The following is a 12,323-nucleotide window of genomic DNA, read 5'->3' on the forward strand; positions in this document are numbered from 1 at the left end:
GTATGTCCTTTTATAATATCAAATACCTTCTCTTTATAGAATTTACCAGAGTTATTATTTTGCATTTATTTAAACAACATTTGTAATGTTTATCTCCACAAACTGACTACATGACCAAAATTTCAGGTTTTTCCCTCTGTAGTTATATCTCTACTATTTGACTAGTAACTGTTAGGTGTTCTACAGAGATTCTATAATTAGTTTAAAAAATAGTTATTTATAATGTTTGGAGCCATTATTAAATACATACTTGTGATACTGTTATTACAAATACTGAACAATAGTAAAAAAGTAATGAATACCACTTACCCATAAATAGAATGGTACTGAACTAAATCTTTTTCTCATATTAACTTATTTAAAGAAAGTTATAATTTATCACTACTTTAACTACAGTAGATGCATTGGGCATCTAGTATAAGTAGATACTGTAAGGAACTATTGATCTATAAGACGATATGTATGACTTTGCTCATAAATATCTCATGGTCCTGTGGGAATACAAAATTTTATGTATGTATATAAGAATAAAAATTATATATAACAGTTGTATATCTTAGTTGAGTAAGGGATTTATAAAAGCATGCTAAGCATTAACTAAATGCTAAGTAATATAAAGACAAACAAATATTAGGGAAATGGCACTAAGGACTATCGTGATATGTCTGGGAAGACATGGAAAGAACCGGGGCTTTTTTAGTAGGCCTTGGAGTATGGCTAGGCTGGAACAGTTCGACAACAGTGTGGGTACTATAAAAGTGTTTGATTAATGAACACAATATTATTTCAAGTATGACAGTATCATTTTACATGAAAATGAAAAACCATACAATACCTGCAAGTGGAAATTTTATTTCACGTGCCTTCCAATAGATGGCCTTATGTGATAGTGATCTTAAATCAGAATTTGCAAACTCTAATTTCCGTTTGTAATAGATTTCCTTATAGAGAATGATTTTTTATTTTGGGGATTTTTGTTTGCTTACTAAACAACAAAAAACAAAAGAGGATAGGATGGTTTTGGAAAACAAATCATGCCTTCTAGCCAAATGGACTCAAGTAATTGGAGAAGATTGAGTGCAGGAAAAAGGTTAACTTTTTTTTTTAAAATCAAATATAAATGTGATAGTAAACATTTTAGGAAGCAGAAATATTTATCTGTTTTATTTGTAATAAAAATAAAGGAGAATATTTTGGATTTTTTGACTCTTCTTTTTAACTATTTAGGCTCATTAAAGTGACCGTTCTCTTTAATTGTGGATATAAAACTCATGAAATAACTTTATCTTTTGTAGTTACTGTGGAGGAGATAGATATAGGAAGTGCATGTAGCAACTTTCTTTCTAAAGCTCTCTTAATCCAGATGTATTATCCTAGCTATGATATAATTGCATAAAGCTTTTGATTTGTTGTTGCTAGACTTTATTTTTCATTCTAATGATTAGCTCTTACAAGTAGACCATATTTTAATAGTTATTATGAAAAACGTAATTATCATTGTTAAAACATTGAAGGTACTCCATGATTCTCTGTTATTTACAGTTGTCTTTCTAAAAGAAGACAGAAATTACAAAAGAAAACTATTTCTAAATTTATTTTCTAAATGAATTCAAATTAGTTTTCAAGTGTTTAAAATATTCCTTATTTTATTATTCGTTTAGTATATGTTGTATTATTCATGTGGCTTTGATTCCCCTTTGCAAGAAAAATATTCTGAAAGCATTTCACAGCACTTTATCGAATTCTGAGGAAAGTTACAACTAAGTGATTACAACTAAGTAAAATGTATTTTAACTGATAGATGAATGAATGTTACATGACCTATTTAATCACAACTATTAATATGGAAAATGTGGGGACAAGTTTAAGTAAATAAACTAGTGTTCAGGTTTTCCTCATTCAACATATTTATTCCCACGTATTCATAATCGGAGGAGCTGGACAGACAACTGCTTTCAGCAGTTTCAGCAGTTTAGCCTTTAGCTTTTTAAAGATTACTCTCAACACATTGCATTAATTCCCTAGAGTTAAATATTAAGTAAATCTCCTCCTACCCTTTAAAAGAAGTATACTCTTTATTTAGTTTGCTGGGAAAAACATACAGTGAAATCAGGTGTTATAACAATCATTTTTAAAGTTGAAATGTACAGCCAATTAAACGACTCTGTTGTGCTTTCATGTCACCTCTTATCACAATAGCACATTTTCAGTTTTCTGTTGTTAATACTATGGAAGATTTTAAATTACCTGCAATAACATCTTAGAACATTACTGCAGGGAATGTTCAAGTGGTCTTTTAAATTTAATACATATCAAAGAAAATAAATAAAACTGAATTAAAACCTGAAGAACCTGGACCACTATTTTAGAATTTAATAAGAATTGCTTATGAGAAGATGACACTGGAGAATTCTGAAAAATATGTACATTTTTAAAGAGTATAAATACATCTGAGGTGTTGTGAACTTATACTACACAACTAAGACTTCTTGTAAACTCAGATTCTCACTTATTTTTTATTTTTTAAAATTGTGGTTAAAAAAAAACACATAACATAAAATTTACCATCTTAACCATTTCTAAGTCTGCAGTCCATCAATGTTAATTATATGCACATCATTGTGCAAACATTTTCCAAAACATTTTTATGTTGCAAAACTGAAACTCTGTATCTATTAAACAACTTTGCCCTCCCCTTAGTTCCTTGCAACCACCATTCTACTTACTCTCTGTTTCTATGAATTTGACTTCTCTATATATCTCATATAGACAGTCATACGATATTTGTCTTTTTGTGACTGGATTAATTCACTTAGCATTACCTTCTAGTTTCATCCATGCTGTATCATTTCTCAGAATTTCCTTCCATTCTAAGGCTTACTAATATTCCATTATATGCATGTACCACACTTGTTTATCCATTCATCCATCAATGGACATTGAGTCGCTTCCACCTCTTACCTACTGTGAATGATGCTTCCATGAATACGGAAATGCATATATCTCTTCAGGATCCTGTTTTCAGTTCTTTTGGATATATATTCAGAAGTAGAATTGCTGGCTATATTCTTTATTTTAAAATTTTGATACTTGGTCACTATAACTTCTACTATATATGAGATTTCACTTTGGCACCATATTTAATTTACCAAAAAAAAAGACCATAGTACCATAATTTGTCATAACTATTAATTAAATTACAATTTGAGGGAATATAGGCTGGTAAAATAGTATTTTTTATTTATTTTAAAATTTATTGTATTCATCAGCAATTATTTGTTAAAGTACTATTAAATTCCTTTTCACACAAACAGAGATATAAAATGACTAAACCGTAACGCACATGAACTATGGTGGGTTGATGGGAGGGAAGTTTAATGGTATCAAACAGAAAGAAATTTGTGCTATTTAATATAGAGATTGTTTTATTATGGGATGCTAATAAAATGTCATTCAAAGATGAGATAATATTAATATATCCAATCATTCAAATGGCATGAAGAAAGGTAACATATCAGCAAACATATATCAGATAAAGAATGTTCATATTAGAGTTAAAAGTCATTGCCAATTGAACAAATCAAGTTGTTGGACAGGACTCTGGGGGATTTTTTTCTGGAGAAATAAGTGATAGAGATTCTACTTAAAAGAATTTGAACATTTTCGGGTTCAAAGACCAAGACTTCTACGTTTAACAAACAGGAGCTTATTTCCATATGATAAAAACAAAAACAAACAAACAAAAAACAGCTTTAACAGAGGAAAGTATCATCTGAACTTAGAAGAAAATAAATATAGAGTGGAGTGAAATGACGTTGTTGTCTAGGACCTTGATCCTAGAAAAATATTTGGTCATTTCCCATTTATGCGACTGGTGCCTTCTTTATACTTGCAGTGCAATGCCTGATTTATTTCCATTTTTGTGAAAGTAAATCAGTTGTGAACTTTGACTATTATAAGCAATATTAAGATCTGTTGTGTTCCTTTTTTCTGATAGCATACAGAGTTTACAAAAACTGGACATGTAGTGTTTATGTACATGGTTTGGGAAATAGCACTTTGTATAGCAACTGCTTTTACTTGCAGTTAATGTATCTGTCAGATACAATTAATGTATCTGTCACCTGTCCAGTGAAACTGTCTTAAATGAAGCAGCATAGTTATGAGTATCTATTAACAAAGACATTATTTCTGCCACAAGAGGGGAATAAGTGAGAGAACACCTCTTCAAGACAGTCACTTGTATCTACGGAACTTAGCTGTAGGTTGAGGTTAAAGTCCTCTGTTTCAGTCCATAAATCAATAGATCTTACTTCCTGAAATACTCTCTGAAAAAGAAAAATCTCACTAGAATGGCATGGAAAAAACTGTGTATGCAACATCTGAATATTGACTAAGCCTGCTTTCTTTAAGATATAATGGAAGGTAGCAGAGGAAAAACAGTAACAAACTTTGATCTCTATTGCTTGGTGTACTGAAACATCTGTGTCATTACTTAAGAAATCAGAGTTGATTTAGGAAAGAAAAGAGGGCCGTGTCTGATTGGGTATGCCCTAAGATAATATTGTGCAGGGTAGGCAAAGTTATAGTTGTTCAAGTTTTCATTCATTCAGTTATTCATTTGGTTACTTATTAAACTATATGTAATCATCTCATTTAAAATAGTTATTTTCAGTTAATCAATTTTTGGTAGTCACTTAAGTATCATGCCTTAATTAGTCCCTTCAAATAGAGTTTCCTAGAGTTCCATGGCAATAGAATTCTCTGTGATGATAGAAACCTTCTATATCTGTGCTGTCCGATGTGGTAAGTCTTGTGTGGCTATTGATCATTTGAGATTTGGGTAATATAACTGAGGGACTTAATTATAACTTTTATTTACTTTTAATTAAAATTTAAATTTATAAAGCCATATTTGGGTAGTGGCTTCTCTATCGGTCAACAAAGATCTAGGCAAAAAGATTTACACATATACTGGACAAAATTGTTTTTCTTCATCCACTTGATCAGAATTAGGGATGAGGGCTTGCTTTAGCAGAGCTTTGTTTTTCATAATATTTTTAAAGTCTGAATTGCTGTCCACCTGATAGAAAAGAAAGAAGTTAAATAGAAATGAGTTTTCTTTTTACTTTATATTCATACAGGGTTAAATGATCAGCCTTTTGTGTTGCCCGTTACTCTGAATATAACCAATAATCAAAGAAAAAAGGCAGTAATAAATGCTAAAAATATGACCAAAACCAAAAACTACATTATTCTGAGATCCACATTTCCTAAATGTTTTTCTTAGAGGTTGATGTTGCTCTTTCATTCTTGGTTATGTGCCCTCCATACTTTAATATAATTTTCATACAAGGGGTGTCAATGGAGAACCCCTTTTATGACCACCATGTTTTCTTCTGTTATCTTCTCTGCTTTCTCTTGTAGATCATTCATAACTACTTAGAGTCAAAATTCTAAAAGCTTCTCATTCCTCTACATGAGCGTCAGTTCCCTGCTTTGGACTTGCTCCTGTCATTCATCAGCAGTCTAGAATTTATATATCCACTTCTGCAGGTTCACCATCCCACTCTATGATGACTTGTCAGGACCGCTTCATTTTTAAAGACATCAGCTCTCTCTATTTCAGCCTCTTACTGACTCTCTTAAATATATGTATCTATTCTCACATCTGATTTTATCAAATCAGGTGATAACAATGTCCCCAATCTACTTTAATAAAGTCAGAGGAAATTTAACCTTGATTGGATAAGAAGGAATACAATATTATAAGTGGCAAAAATTAAGTCTGAATGATTTCTTCAGTTCAATTGATAAAGTAGAAAAATATCTAGAATTGGAATCAAAATAGCAGTGTTTTAGTTTCTTTTCATCCACACCAGGAGACTCAGTTACCAAAGGGAAAGTAAGAAAATTTTATCGGTTAACTATATTTTGGTGAGTAAGTCACAGTGAAGACGTGCTGAGAGAGGAATCATTATTACATTTTGCTTCTATATCAGGTTTGAGAGCTTTCATGATATACGGCAGAGAAGTTTCATCTATTTCCTTTACGTGGCAAATAGGTAATTCTCCTAGAATTCAACCTATAACCTCTTGATCATCTACGGCATTTCTGAATAACAAGTATTATACTTTTGCAAATCAGTAGCTACAAGTACTCCTGCCAAAGTCACCTTGCGTATACACAGTACATTCCAACACCAGATTGATGACCATGCTTGTTAACAGAGAGCTTTATTTTGGCAAGAATCAGATGAATATACCCATTCACAAGGCTTTCATAATTATATAAAAACAACAGGAATTAACCTATAAAAATTCAAAAAGTGACTATGGTCATGATAGTTAAGAAGGGAATGGGGGCTTAACGAAATACTGATAAACATACATTTTTATAAATGAATAGTCCTATTTAAGATTTCATTATGCATTAAAATTCCATTTTATCCCATTTTCAGAGTCATGTAACTTGGGTCATTGTTGACACCACAATAGAATAACTGAATTCTATTGTATAATGTATAATATTAACCTAAGTAATTCTAAATTCTATATTCATCATAGTATAGTATGATAGTATATCATATACATAGTATAGTATATAAAATTCCTTGATTTTTTTTCCTTTGTTGCAATTCAGTACTTTCTATTTCTTTTTTTTAAAATTTTTTATTGATTTATAATCATTTTACAATGTTGTGTCAAATTCCAGTGTTCAGCACAATTTTTCAGTCATTCATGGACATATACACACTCATTGTCACATTCTTTTCTCTGTGATTTATCATAACATTTTGTGTATATTTCCCTGTGCTATACAGTGTAATCTTGTTTATCTATTCTACAATTTTGAAATCCTAGTCTATCCCTTCCCACCCTCCACCCCCCTGGTAACCACAAGTCTGTATTCTCTGTCCATGAGTCTATTTCTGTCCTGTATTTATGCTTTGTTTTTGTTTGCTAGTTTTTGTTTTTGTTTTTAGATTCCACATAAGAGCGATCTCATATGGTGTTTTTCTTTCTCTTTCTGGCTTACTTCACTTAGAATGACATTCTCTAGGAGCATCCATGTTGCTGCAAATGGCAATATGTTGTCGGTTTTTATGGCTGAGTAGTATTCCATTGTATAAATATACCACTTCTTTATCCAGTCACCTGTTGATGGACATTTAGGCTGTTTCCATGTTTTGGCTATTGTAAATAGTGCTGCTATGAACATTGGGGTGCAGGTGTCATCCTGAAGTAGATTTCCTTCTGGATACAAGCCCAGGAGTGGGATTCCTGGGTCATATGGTAAGTCTATTCCTAGTCTTTCGAGGAATCTCCACACTGTTTTCCATAGTGGCTGCACCAAACTGCATTCCCACCAGCAGTGTAGGAGGGTTCCCCTTTCTCCACAGCCTCTCCAGCATTTGTCATTTTTGGATTTTTGAATGACGGCCATTCTGACTGGTGTGAGGTGATACCTCATTGTAGTTTTGATTTGCATTTCTATGATAATTAGTGATACTGAACATTTTTTCATGTGCTTTTTGATCATTTGTATGTCTTCCTTGGAGAATTGCTTGTTTAGGTCTTCTGCCCATTTTTGGATTGGGTTGTTTATTTTTTTCTTATTGAGTCGTATGAGCTGCTTATATATTTTGGAGATCAAGCCTTTGTTGGTTTCACTTGCAGAAATTTTCTCCCATTCTGTAGGTTGTCTTCTTGTTTTACTTATGGTTTCCTTTGCTGTGCAGAAGCTTGTAACTTTCTTCCGGTCCCATTTGTTTATTCTTGCTTTTATTTCTTCTAGGAGAAAATTTTTGAAATGTATGTCAGATAATGTTTTGCCTATGTTTTCCTCTAGGAGGTTTTTGTATCTTGTCTTATGTTTAAGTCTTTAATCCATTTTGAGTTGATTTTTGTATATGGTGTAAGGGTGTGTTCTAGCTTCATTGTTTTACATGCTGCTGTCCAGTTTTCCCAACACCATTTGCTGAAGAGACTGTCTTTATTCCATTGTATATTCTTGCCTCCTTTGTCGAAGATTAGTTGACCAAAGTTTTGTGGGTTCATTTCTGGGCTCTCTATTCTGTTCCATTGGTCCATATGTCTGTTCTGGTACCAATACCATGCTGTCTTGATGACTGTAGCTCTATAGTATTGTCTGAAGTCTGGGAGAGTTATTCCTCCAGCCTCTTTCTTTCTCTTCAGTAATGCTTTGGCAATTCTAGGTCTTTGATGGTTCCATATAAATTTTATTATGATTTGTTCTAGTTCTGTGAAATATGTCCTGGGTAATTGGATAGGGATTGCATTAAATCTGTAGATTGCCTTGGGCAGTGTGACCATTTTAACAATACTGATTCTTCCAATCCAAGAGCATGGAATATCTTTCCATTTTTTAAAGTCTTCTTTAATTTCCTTCATCAATGGTTTATAGTTTTCTGTGTATAATTCTTTCACCTCCTTGGTTAGATTTATTCCCAGATATTTTATTACTTTGGGTGCTATTTTAAAGGGGATTGTTTCTTTACTTTCTTTTTCTGTTGATTTATCATTAGGGTAAAGAAATGCAACTGATTTTTGAACATTAATTTTGTAACCTGCTACCTTGCTGAATTCTTCAATCAGCTCTAGTAGCTTTTGTGTGGACCTTTTAGGGTTTTCTATATATAGTAACATGTCGTCAGCATATAATGACACTTTTACCTCTTCTTTTCCAATTTGGATCCCTTTTATTTCTTTCTCTTGCCTGACTGCTGTGGCTAGGACTTCCAGGACTATGTTGAATAGGAGTGGTGATAGTGGGCATCCTTGCCTTGTCCCAGATTTTAGTGGGAAGCTTTTGAGTTTTGCACCGTTGAGAACTATGCTGGCTGTAGGTTTGTCATATATAGCTTTTATTATGTTGAGATATGTTCCCTCTATACCCACTTTGGCGAGAGTTTTTATCATAAATGGGTGTTGAATTTTATCAAATGCTTTTTCTGCCTCGATTGAGATGATCATGTGGTTTTTGTCCTTTCTCTTGTTGATGTGATGTATTACATTGATTGATTTGCATATGTTGAACCAGCCTTGTGTCCCTGGGATGAACCCCACTTGGTCATGATTTATAATCTTTTTTATGTGTTGTTGGATTCTATTTGCTAAAATTTTGGTGAGGATTTTGGCGTCTATATTCATCAGTGATATTGGCCTATAATTCTCTTAGTACTTTCTATTTCTTAAAAATCAGCATTTGTGGGAAATGCTTAGGTTATATACATATGAAGAAACTGTTCTACAGCGATATATTACTTTGTTTTGTTTTAATTTTTTTCTTTGTATTTGTCTATGTGAGACCAACAACAAAGTAAGGAAACAAAAGGCAATCAATTAAAATCTTATTATGAATTTTCTATGTACTCTGGAGAGTCTCTGAGTTAAAACATTTAACTCAAGAGAACTGTACTTTTGATGTTTTTTTTGAAGGTTGCTGTGAATGTTATCAACAAAAATCAAAAGGAAGAAAAAGCTCCAAGCTGGTGTGATTATAACACACCATCAGTGAAAGTCAAGTTTCCCATCCTTGACTGCCAAAGGTGTAAATGAGCATCTGAGGCTAGTGCTAATTACAGCAATCTAAAGACAGAAACTGCTGTTCTTAAGTCTAGGAAGCAAAGTGAGATCCAACATTGATTTCCAAAGTGTGTAATTTTAGAACTCCTTCCTGCGATACTGTGTGTTTGATCTTTCTAATGATGGTTCACATTTTAATCACCCATCTAAAGCATTTTTATTTAAAACTGTTCTTAAAGGCTTTATAAATACCAATTTGTAATTACTGTCAATGTAAAGATATTTTTAATTATTAATGTCCTTTGGTATGGTATCTGATGATCTATGTTAACTGGATATTCAGAATAATTTCACTGATACCCTTTCAAAAATTAAAATAATGAAAAGAGCCCATAATAATTTGGGCAGTGATGCACTAAGTTGCAGATATGGATGATTGCTTTGGATTTTGCGGGTGAGGAATTGGCATTGTTGAAGTGTATAAGTGTTTTTTTCCCCCCATCTTCTATCTCTGACAAGTAAAGGAAGCAGTGTGCTGTAGTATGATAGAGCAAAATGTGGGCTCATAAAGTGAAGTCCCTGAATAAGTTATTCCTTTTGAACCTGAGTTTTCTATAGTAAATAAAGACAAGATTTTTTTAATGTAGTTATTATGAGGACAAAATGAATTGTTATATGCACAGTATTGAGAAAAAATTCCTCACATTATTCCTTATTAATTTTATTGTAGTCATTGCACCTTTGATAGTTCTCTCTATACTGACTTTACTCTCTACTTAAAATCAAGTTAATTTTCCCTGTCCTAAAACCATGTCCTATTGATGCCACGACCTATAAGATGTCTCATCCTCTCCTTTGTCCTTTTACAAACTTCATAATAAAATAATTTATGGTTGTTATCGCCAGTTACAGTAGATTCCATATACTTTTGCATATCCATATAATTGTATTTGTAGATAAGGGCTTACAATATCTTTAAACTTTTTGTCCTGATTCTCTTTACTTAATTGTTTGTTTGAACATCTTTACAGATTGGCAAATTTAGAATTGCATTATCATTATTCATGGCTACATAGTTATAGAACCATAATAGTACTTTAGCGAACTTGCTACATTTTTTCCTGTTTTTGATATATGTTGTTTCCCTATTAGAAAAGAAGTGTGAATCAGAAGCTCTAAATCTACACTGCTAGAGTGCAACTCTTGGTTCTGCTACTTAATAATTAGGTAATCTTGGATAAACAACTTATTTGTTATAAGCAGAATGTTGTTAATGGACACCATAATGAAAAACCTTGTTACCTCACACCATTTTTAGACGTAAGTCAGTTCTCACTTCTAGAAGCCATAATTTAAAGGATAGGTCAGTCCCCAAGAGGAAGGACTCTGAAATACCACTGCAGTTATATACAGTACATATATCCTATTCCTCCCATGATTGTACAATGGGAAAAGAGGAATACCCAGATTAGATACAGAGATTGGAAATCTATTCTGAACTGACACTGCTATCAAGGGACTAGAAAAGCCATTTTAGTCCCCTGTGAGTACATAGGTGGTTAGAGACTGGGTGATAAATTAAATCTTGAACTGATTTTGGCTTATGAAGGTTATTTTCCCCCTTCAAGAGTGCATATTAGGCATGGATATTCTTAGCAACTTAGAATCCTCCCATAAATTCCTGACCTGAAGAACAAAGAGCCACTGCAGTTGGAGAGGCTAAGTTCCTTTTTAATTCACTGTTCTTACTGCTGCAAATGCCATGTAAATCATGGTGGATATTATTGAACAACAATAACATACCAAGTAAAAGAGGATCAAAAGCTGTTCACATGCACCTGAAATAAAGAGTGGTGTACAAGTATATATTTACATTTTGCCAAAAGGGTAAGCTACATTCCTTGCTTTCTGTCACAATCTATTTCAAAGGAAACTTAATTGTCTTGACACTTACCAGGAACATTACACCAATCTAGTAGACTGTTGGCAGAAAATGGCAAGTACTCTGGATATTCTGGAAATGTAAAGATCTTTCATTTTTAATGAAAACTTAAGTGAGATCTTGTCTCTAAGGTAAAGAACAAACACCTTTCCTAACTCCAGAAGAGAAGGACAGCTTCTGTTAGGCCTCTCAGGGCTTGGAGACCAATTTCTACTCTAAAGGCCCAGATCATGTATTGGGTATGTTAGTTTCCTGTTGCTCCTGTAGTAAATTACTAAAACTTTAGTGGCTGAAAACAGCACACATTTTTTATCTTCTAGTCAGTGGTCCAAATCATTCCCGCTGGATTAAAATCAAGGTGTCGGAAGAGCCATTCCTTTAGACCTCCTGAGGGAAGAACTTGTATCCTTGTCTTTTCTCAGGTTTTCAAGTCCTTCTGCTTCTGACATATTCCTGGCCTTATTCCGACCTCTTGATCTCATCACCACAACTTCTACTGAGTTGGATCATCCTGCCTCTATTGTATAAAGCCTCTGTGATCATCTCTCTCTACCTAGTTAATCTGTAGTAATCTCATTTTAAGATCTTAACTTGAAGGATCTGCAGAGTTCCTCTTGGCTTGTAATGCAACATAATCACAGGTCTGAGAGCTTAGGACATGGACATCTTTGGGGGGCCTTTACTCAGCTTACCACAGTGGGTAACTCACAGAGCTGCCATTTTTGATGGAACTCAGAGGAGAGGGCACTGAAAATGTGGTACTTCAGTACAAGCTGCTCTGTCATTTGTGAGGTGTTATCCAGCAGACCCCTGCCACAATGGTAGTTTTAAG

The sequence above is a fragment of the Vicugna pacos genome, chromosome 2, assembly GCF_048564905.1.
Source record: "Vicugna pacos chromosome 2, VicPac4, whole genome shotgun sequence".
Lineage (NCBI taxonomy): Eukaryota > Metazoa > Chordata > Mammalia > Artiodactyla > Camelidae > Vicugna > Vicugna pacos.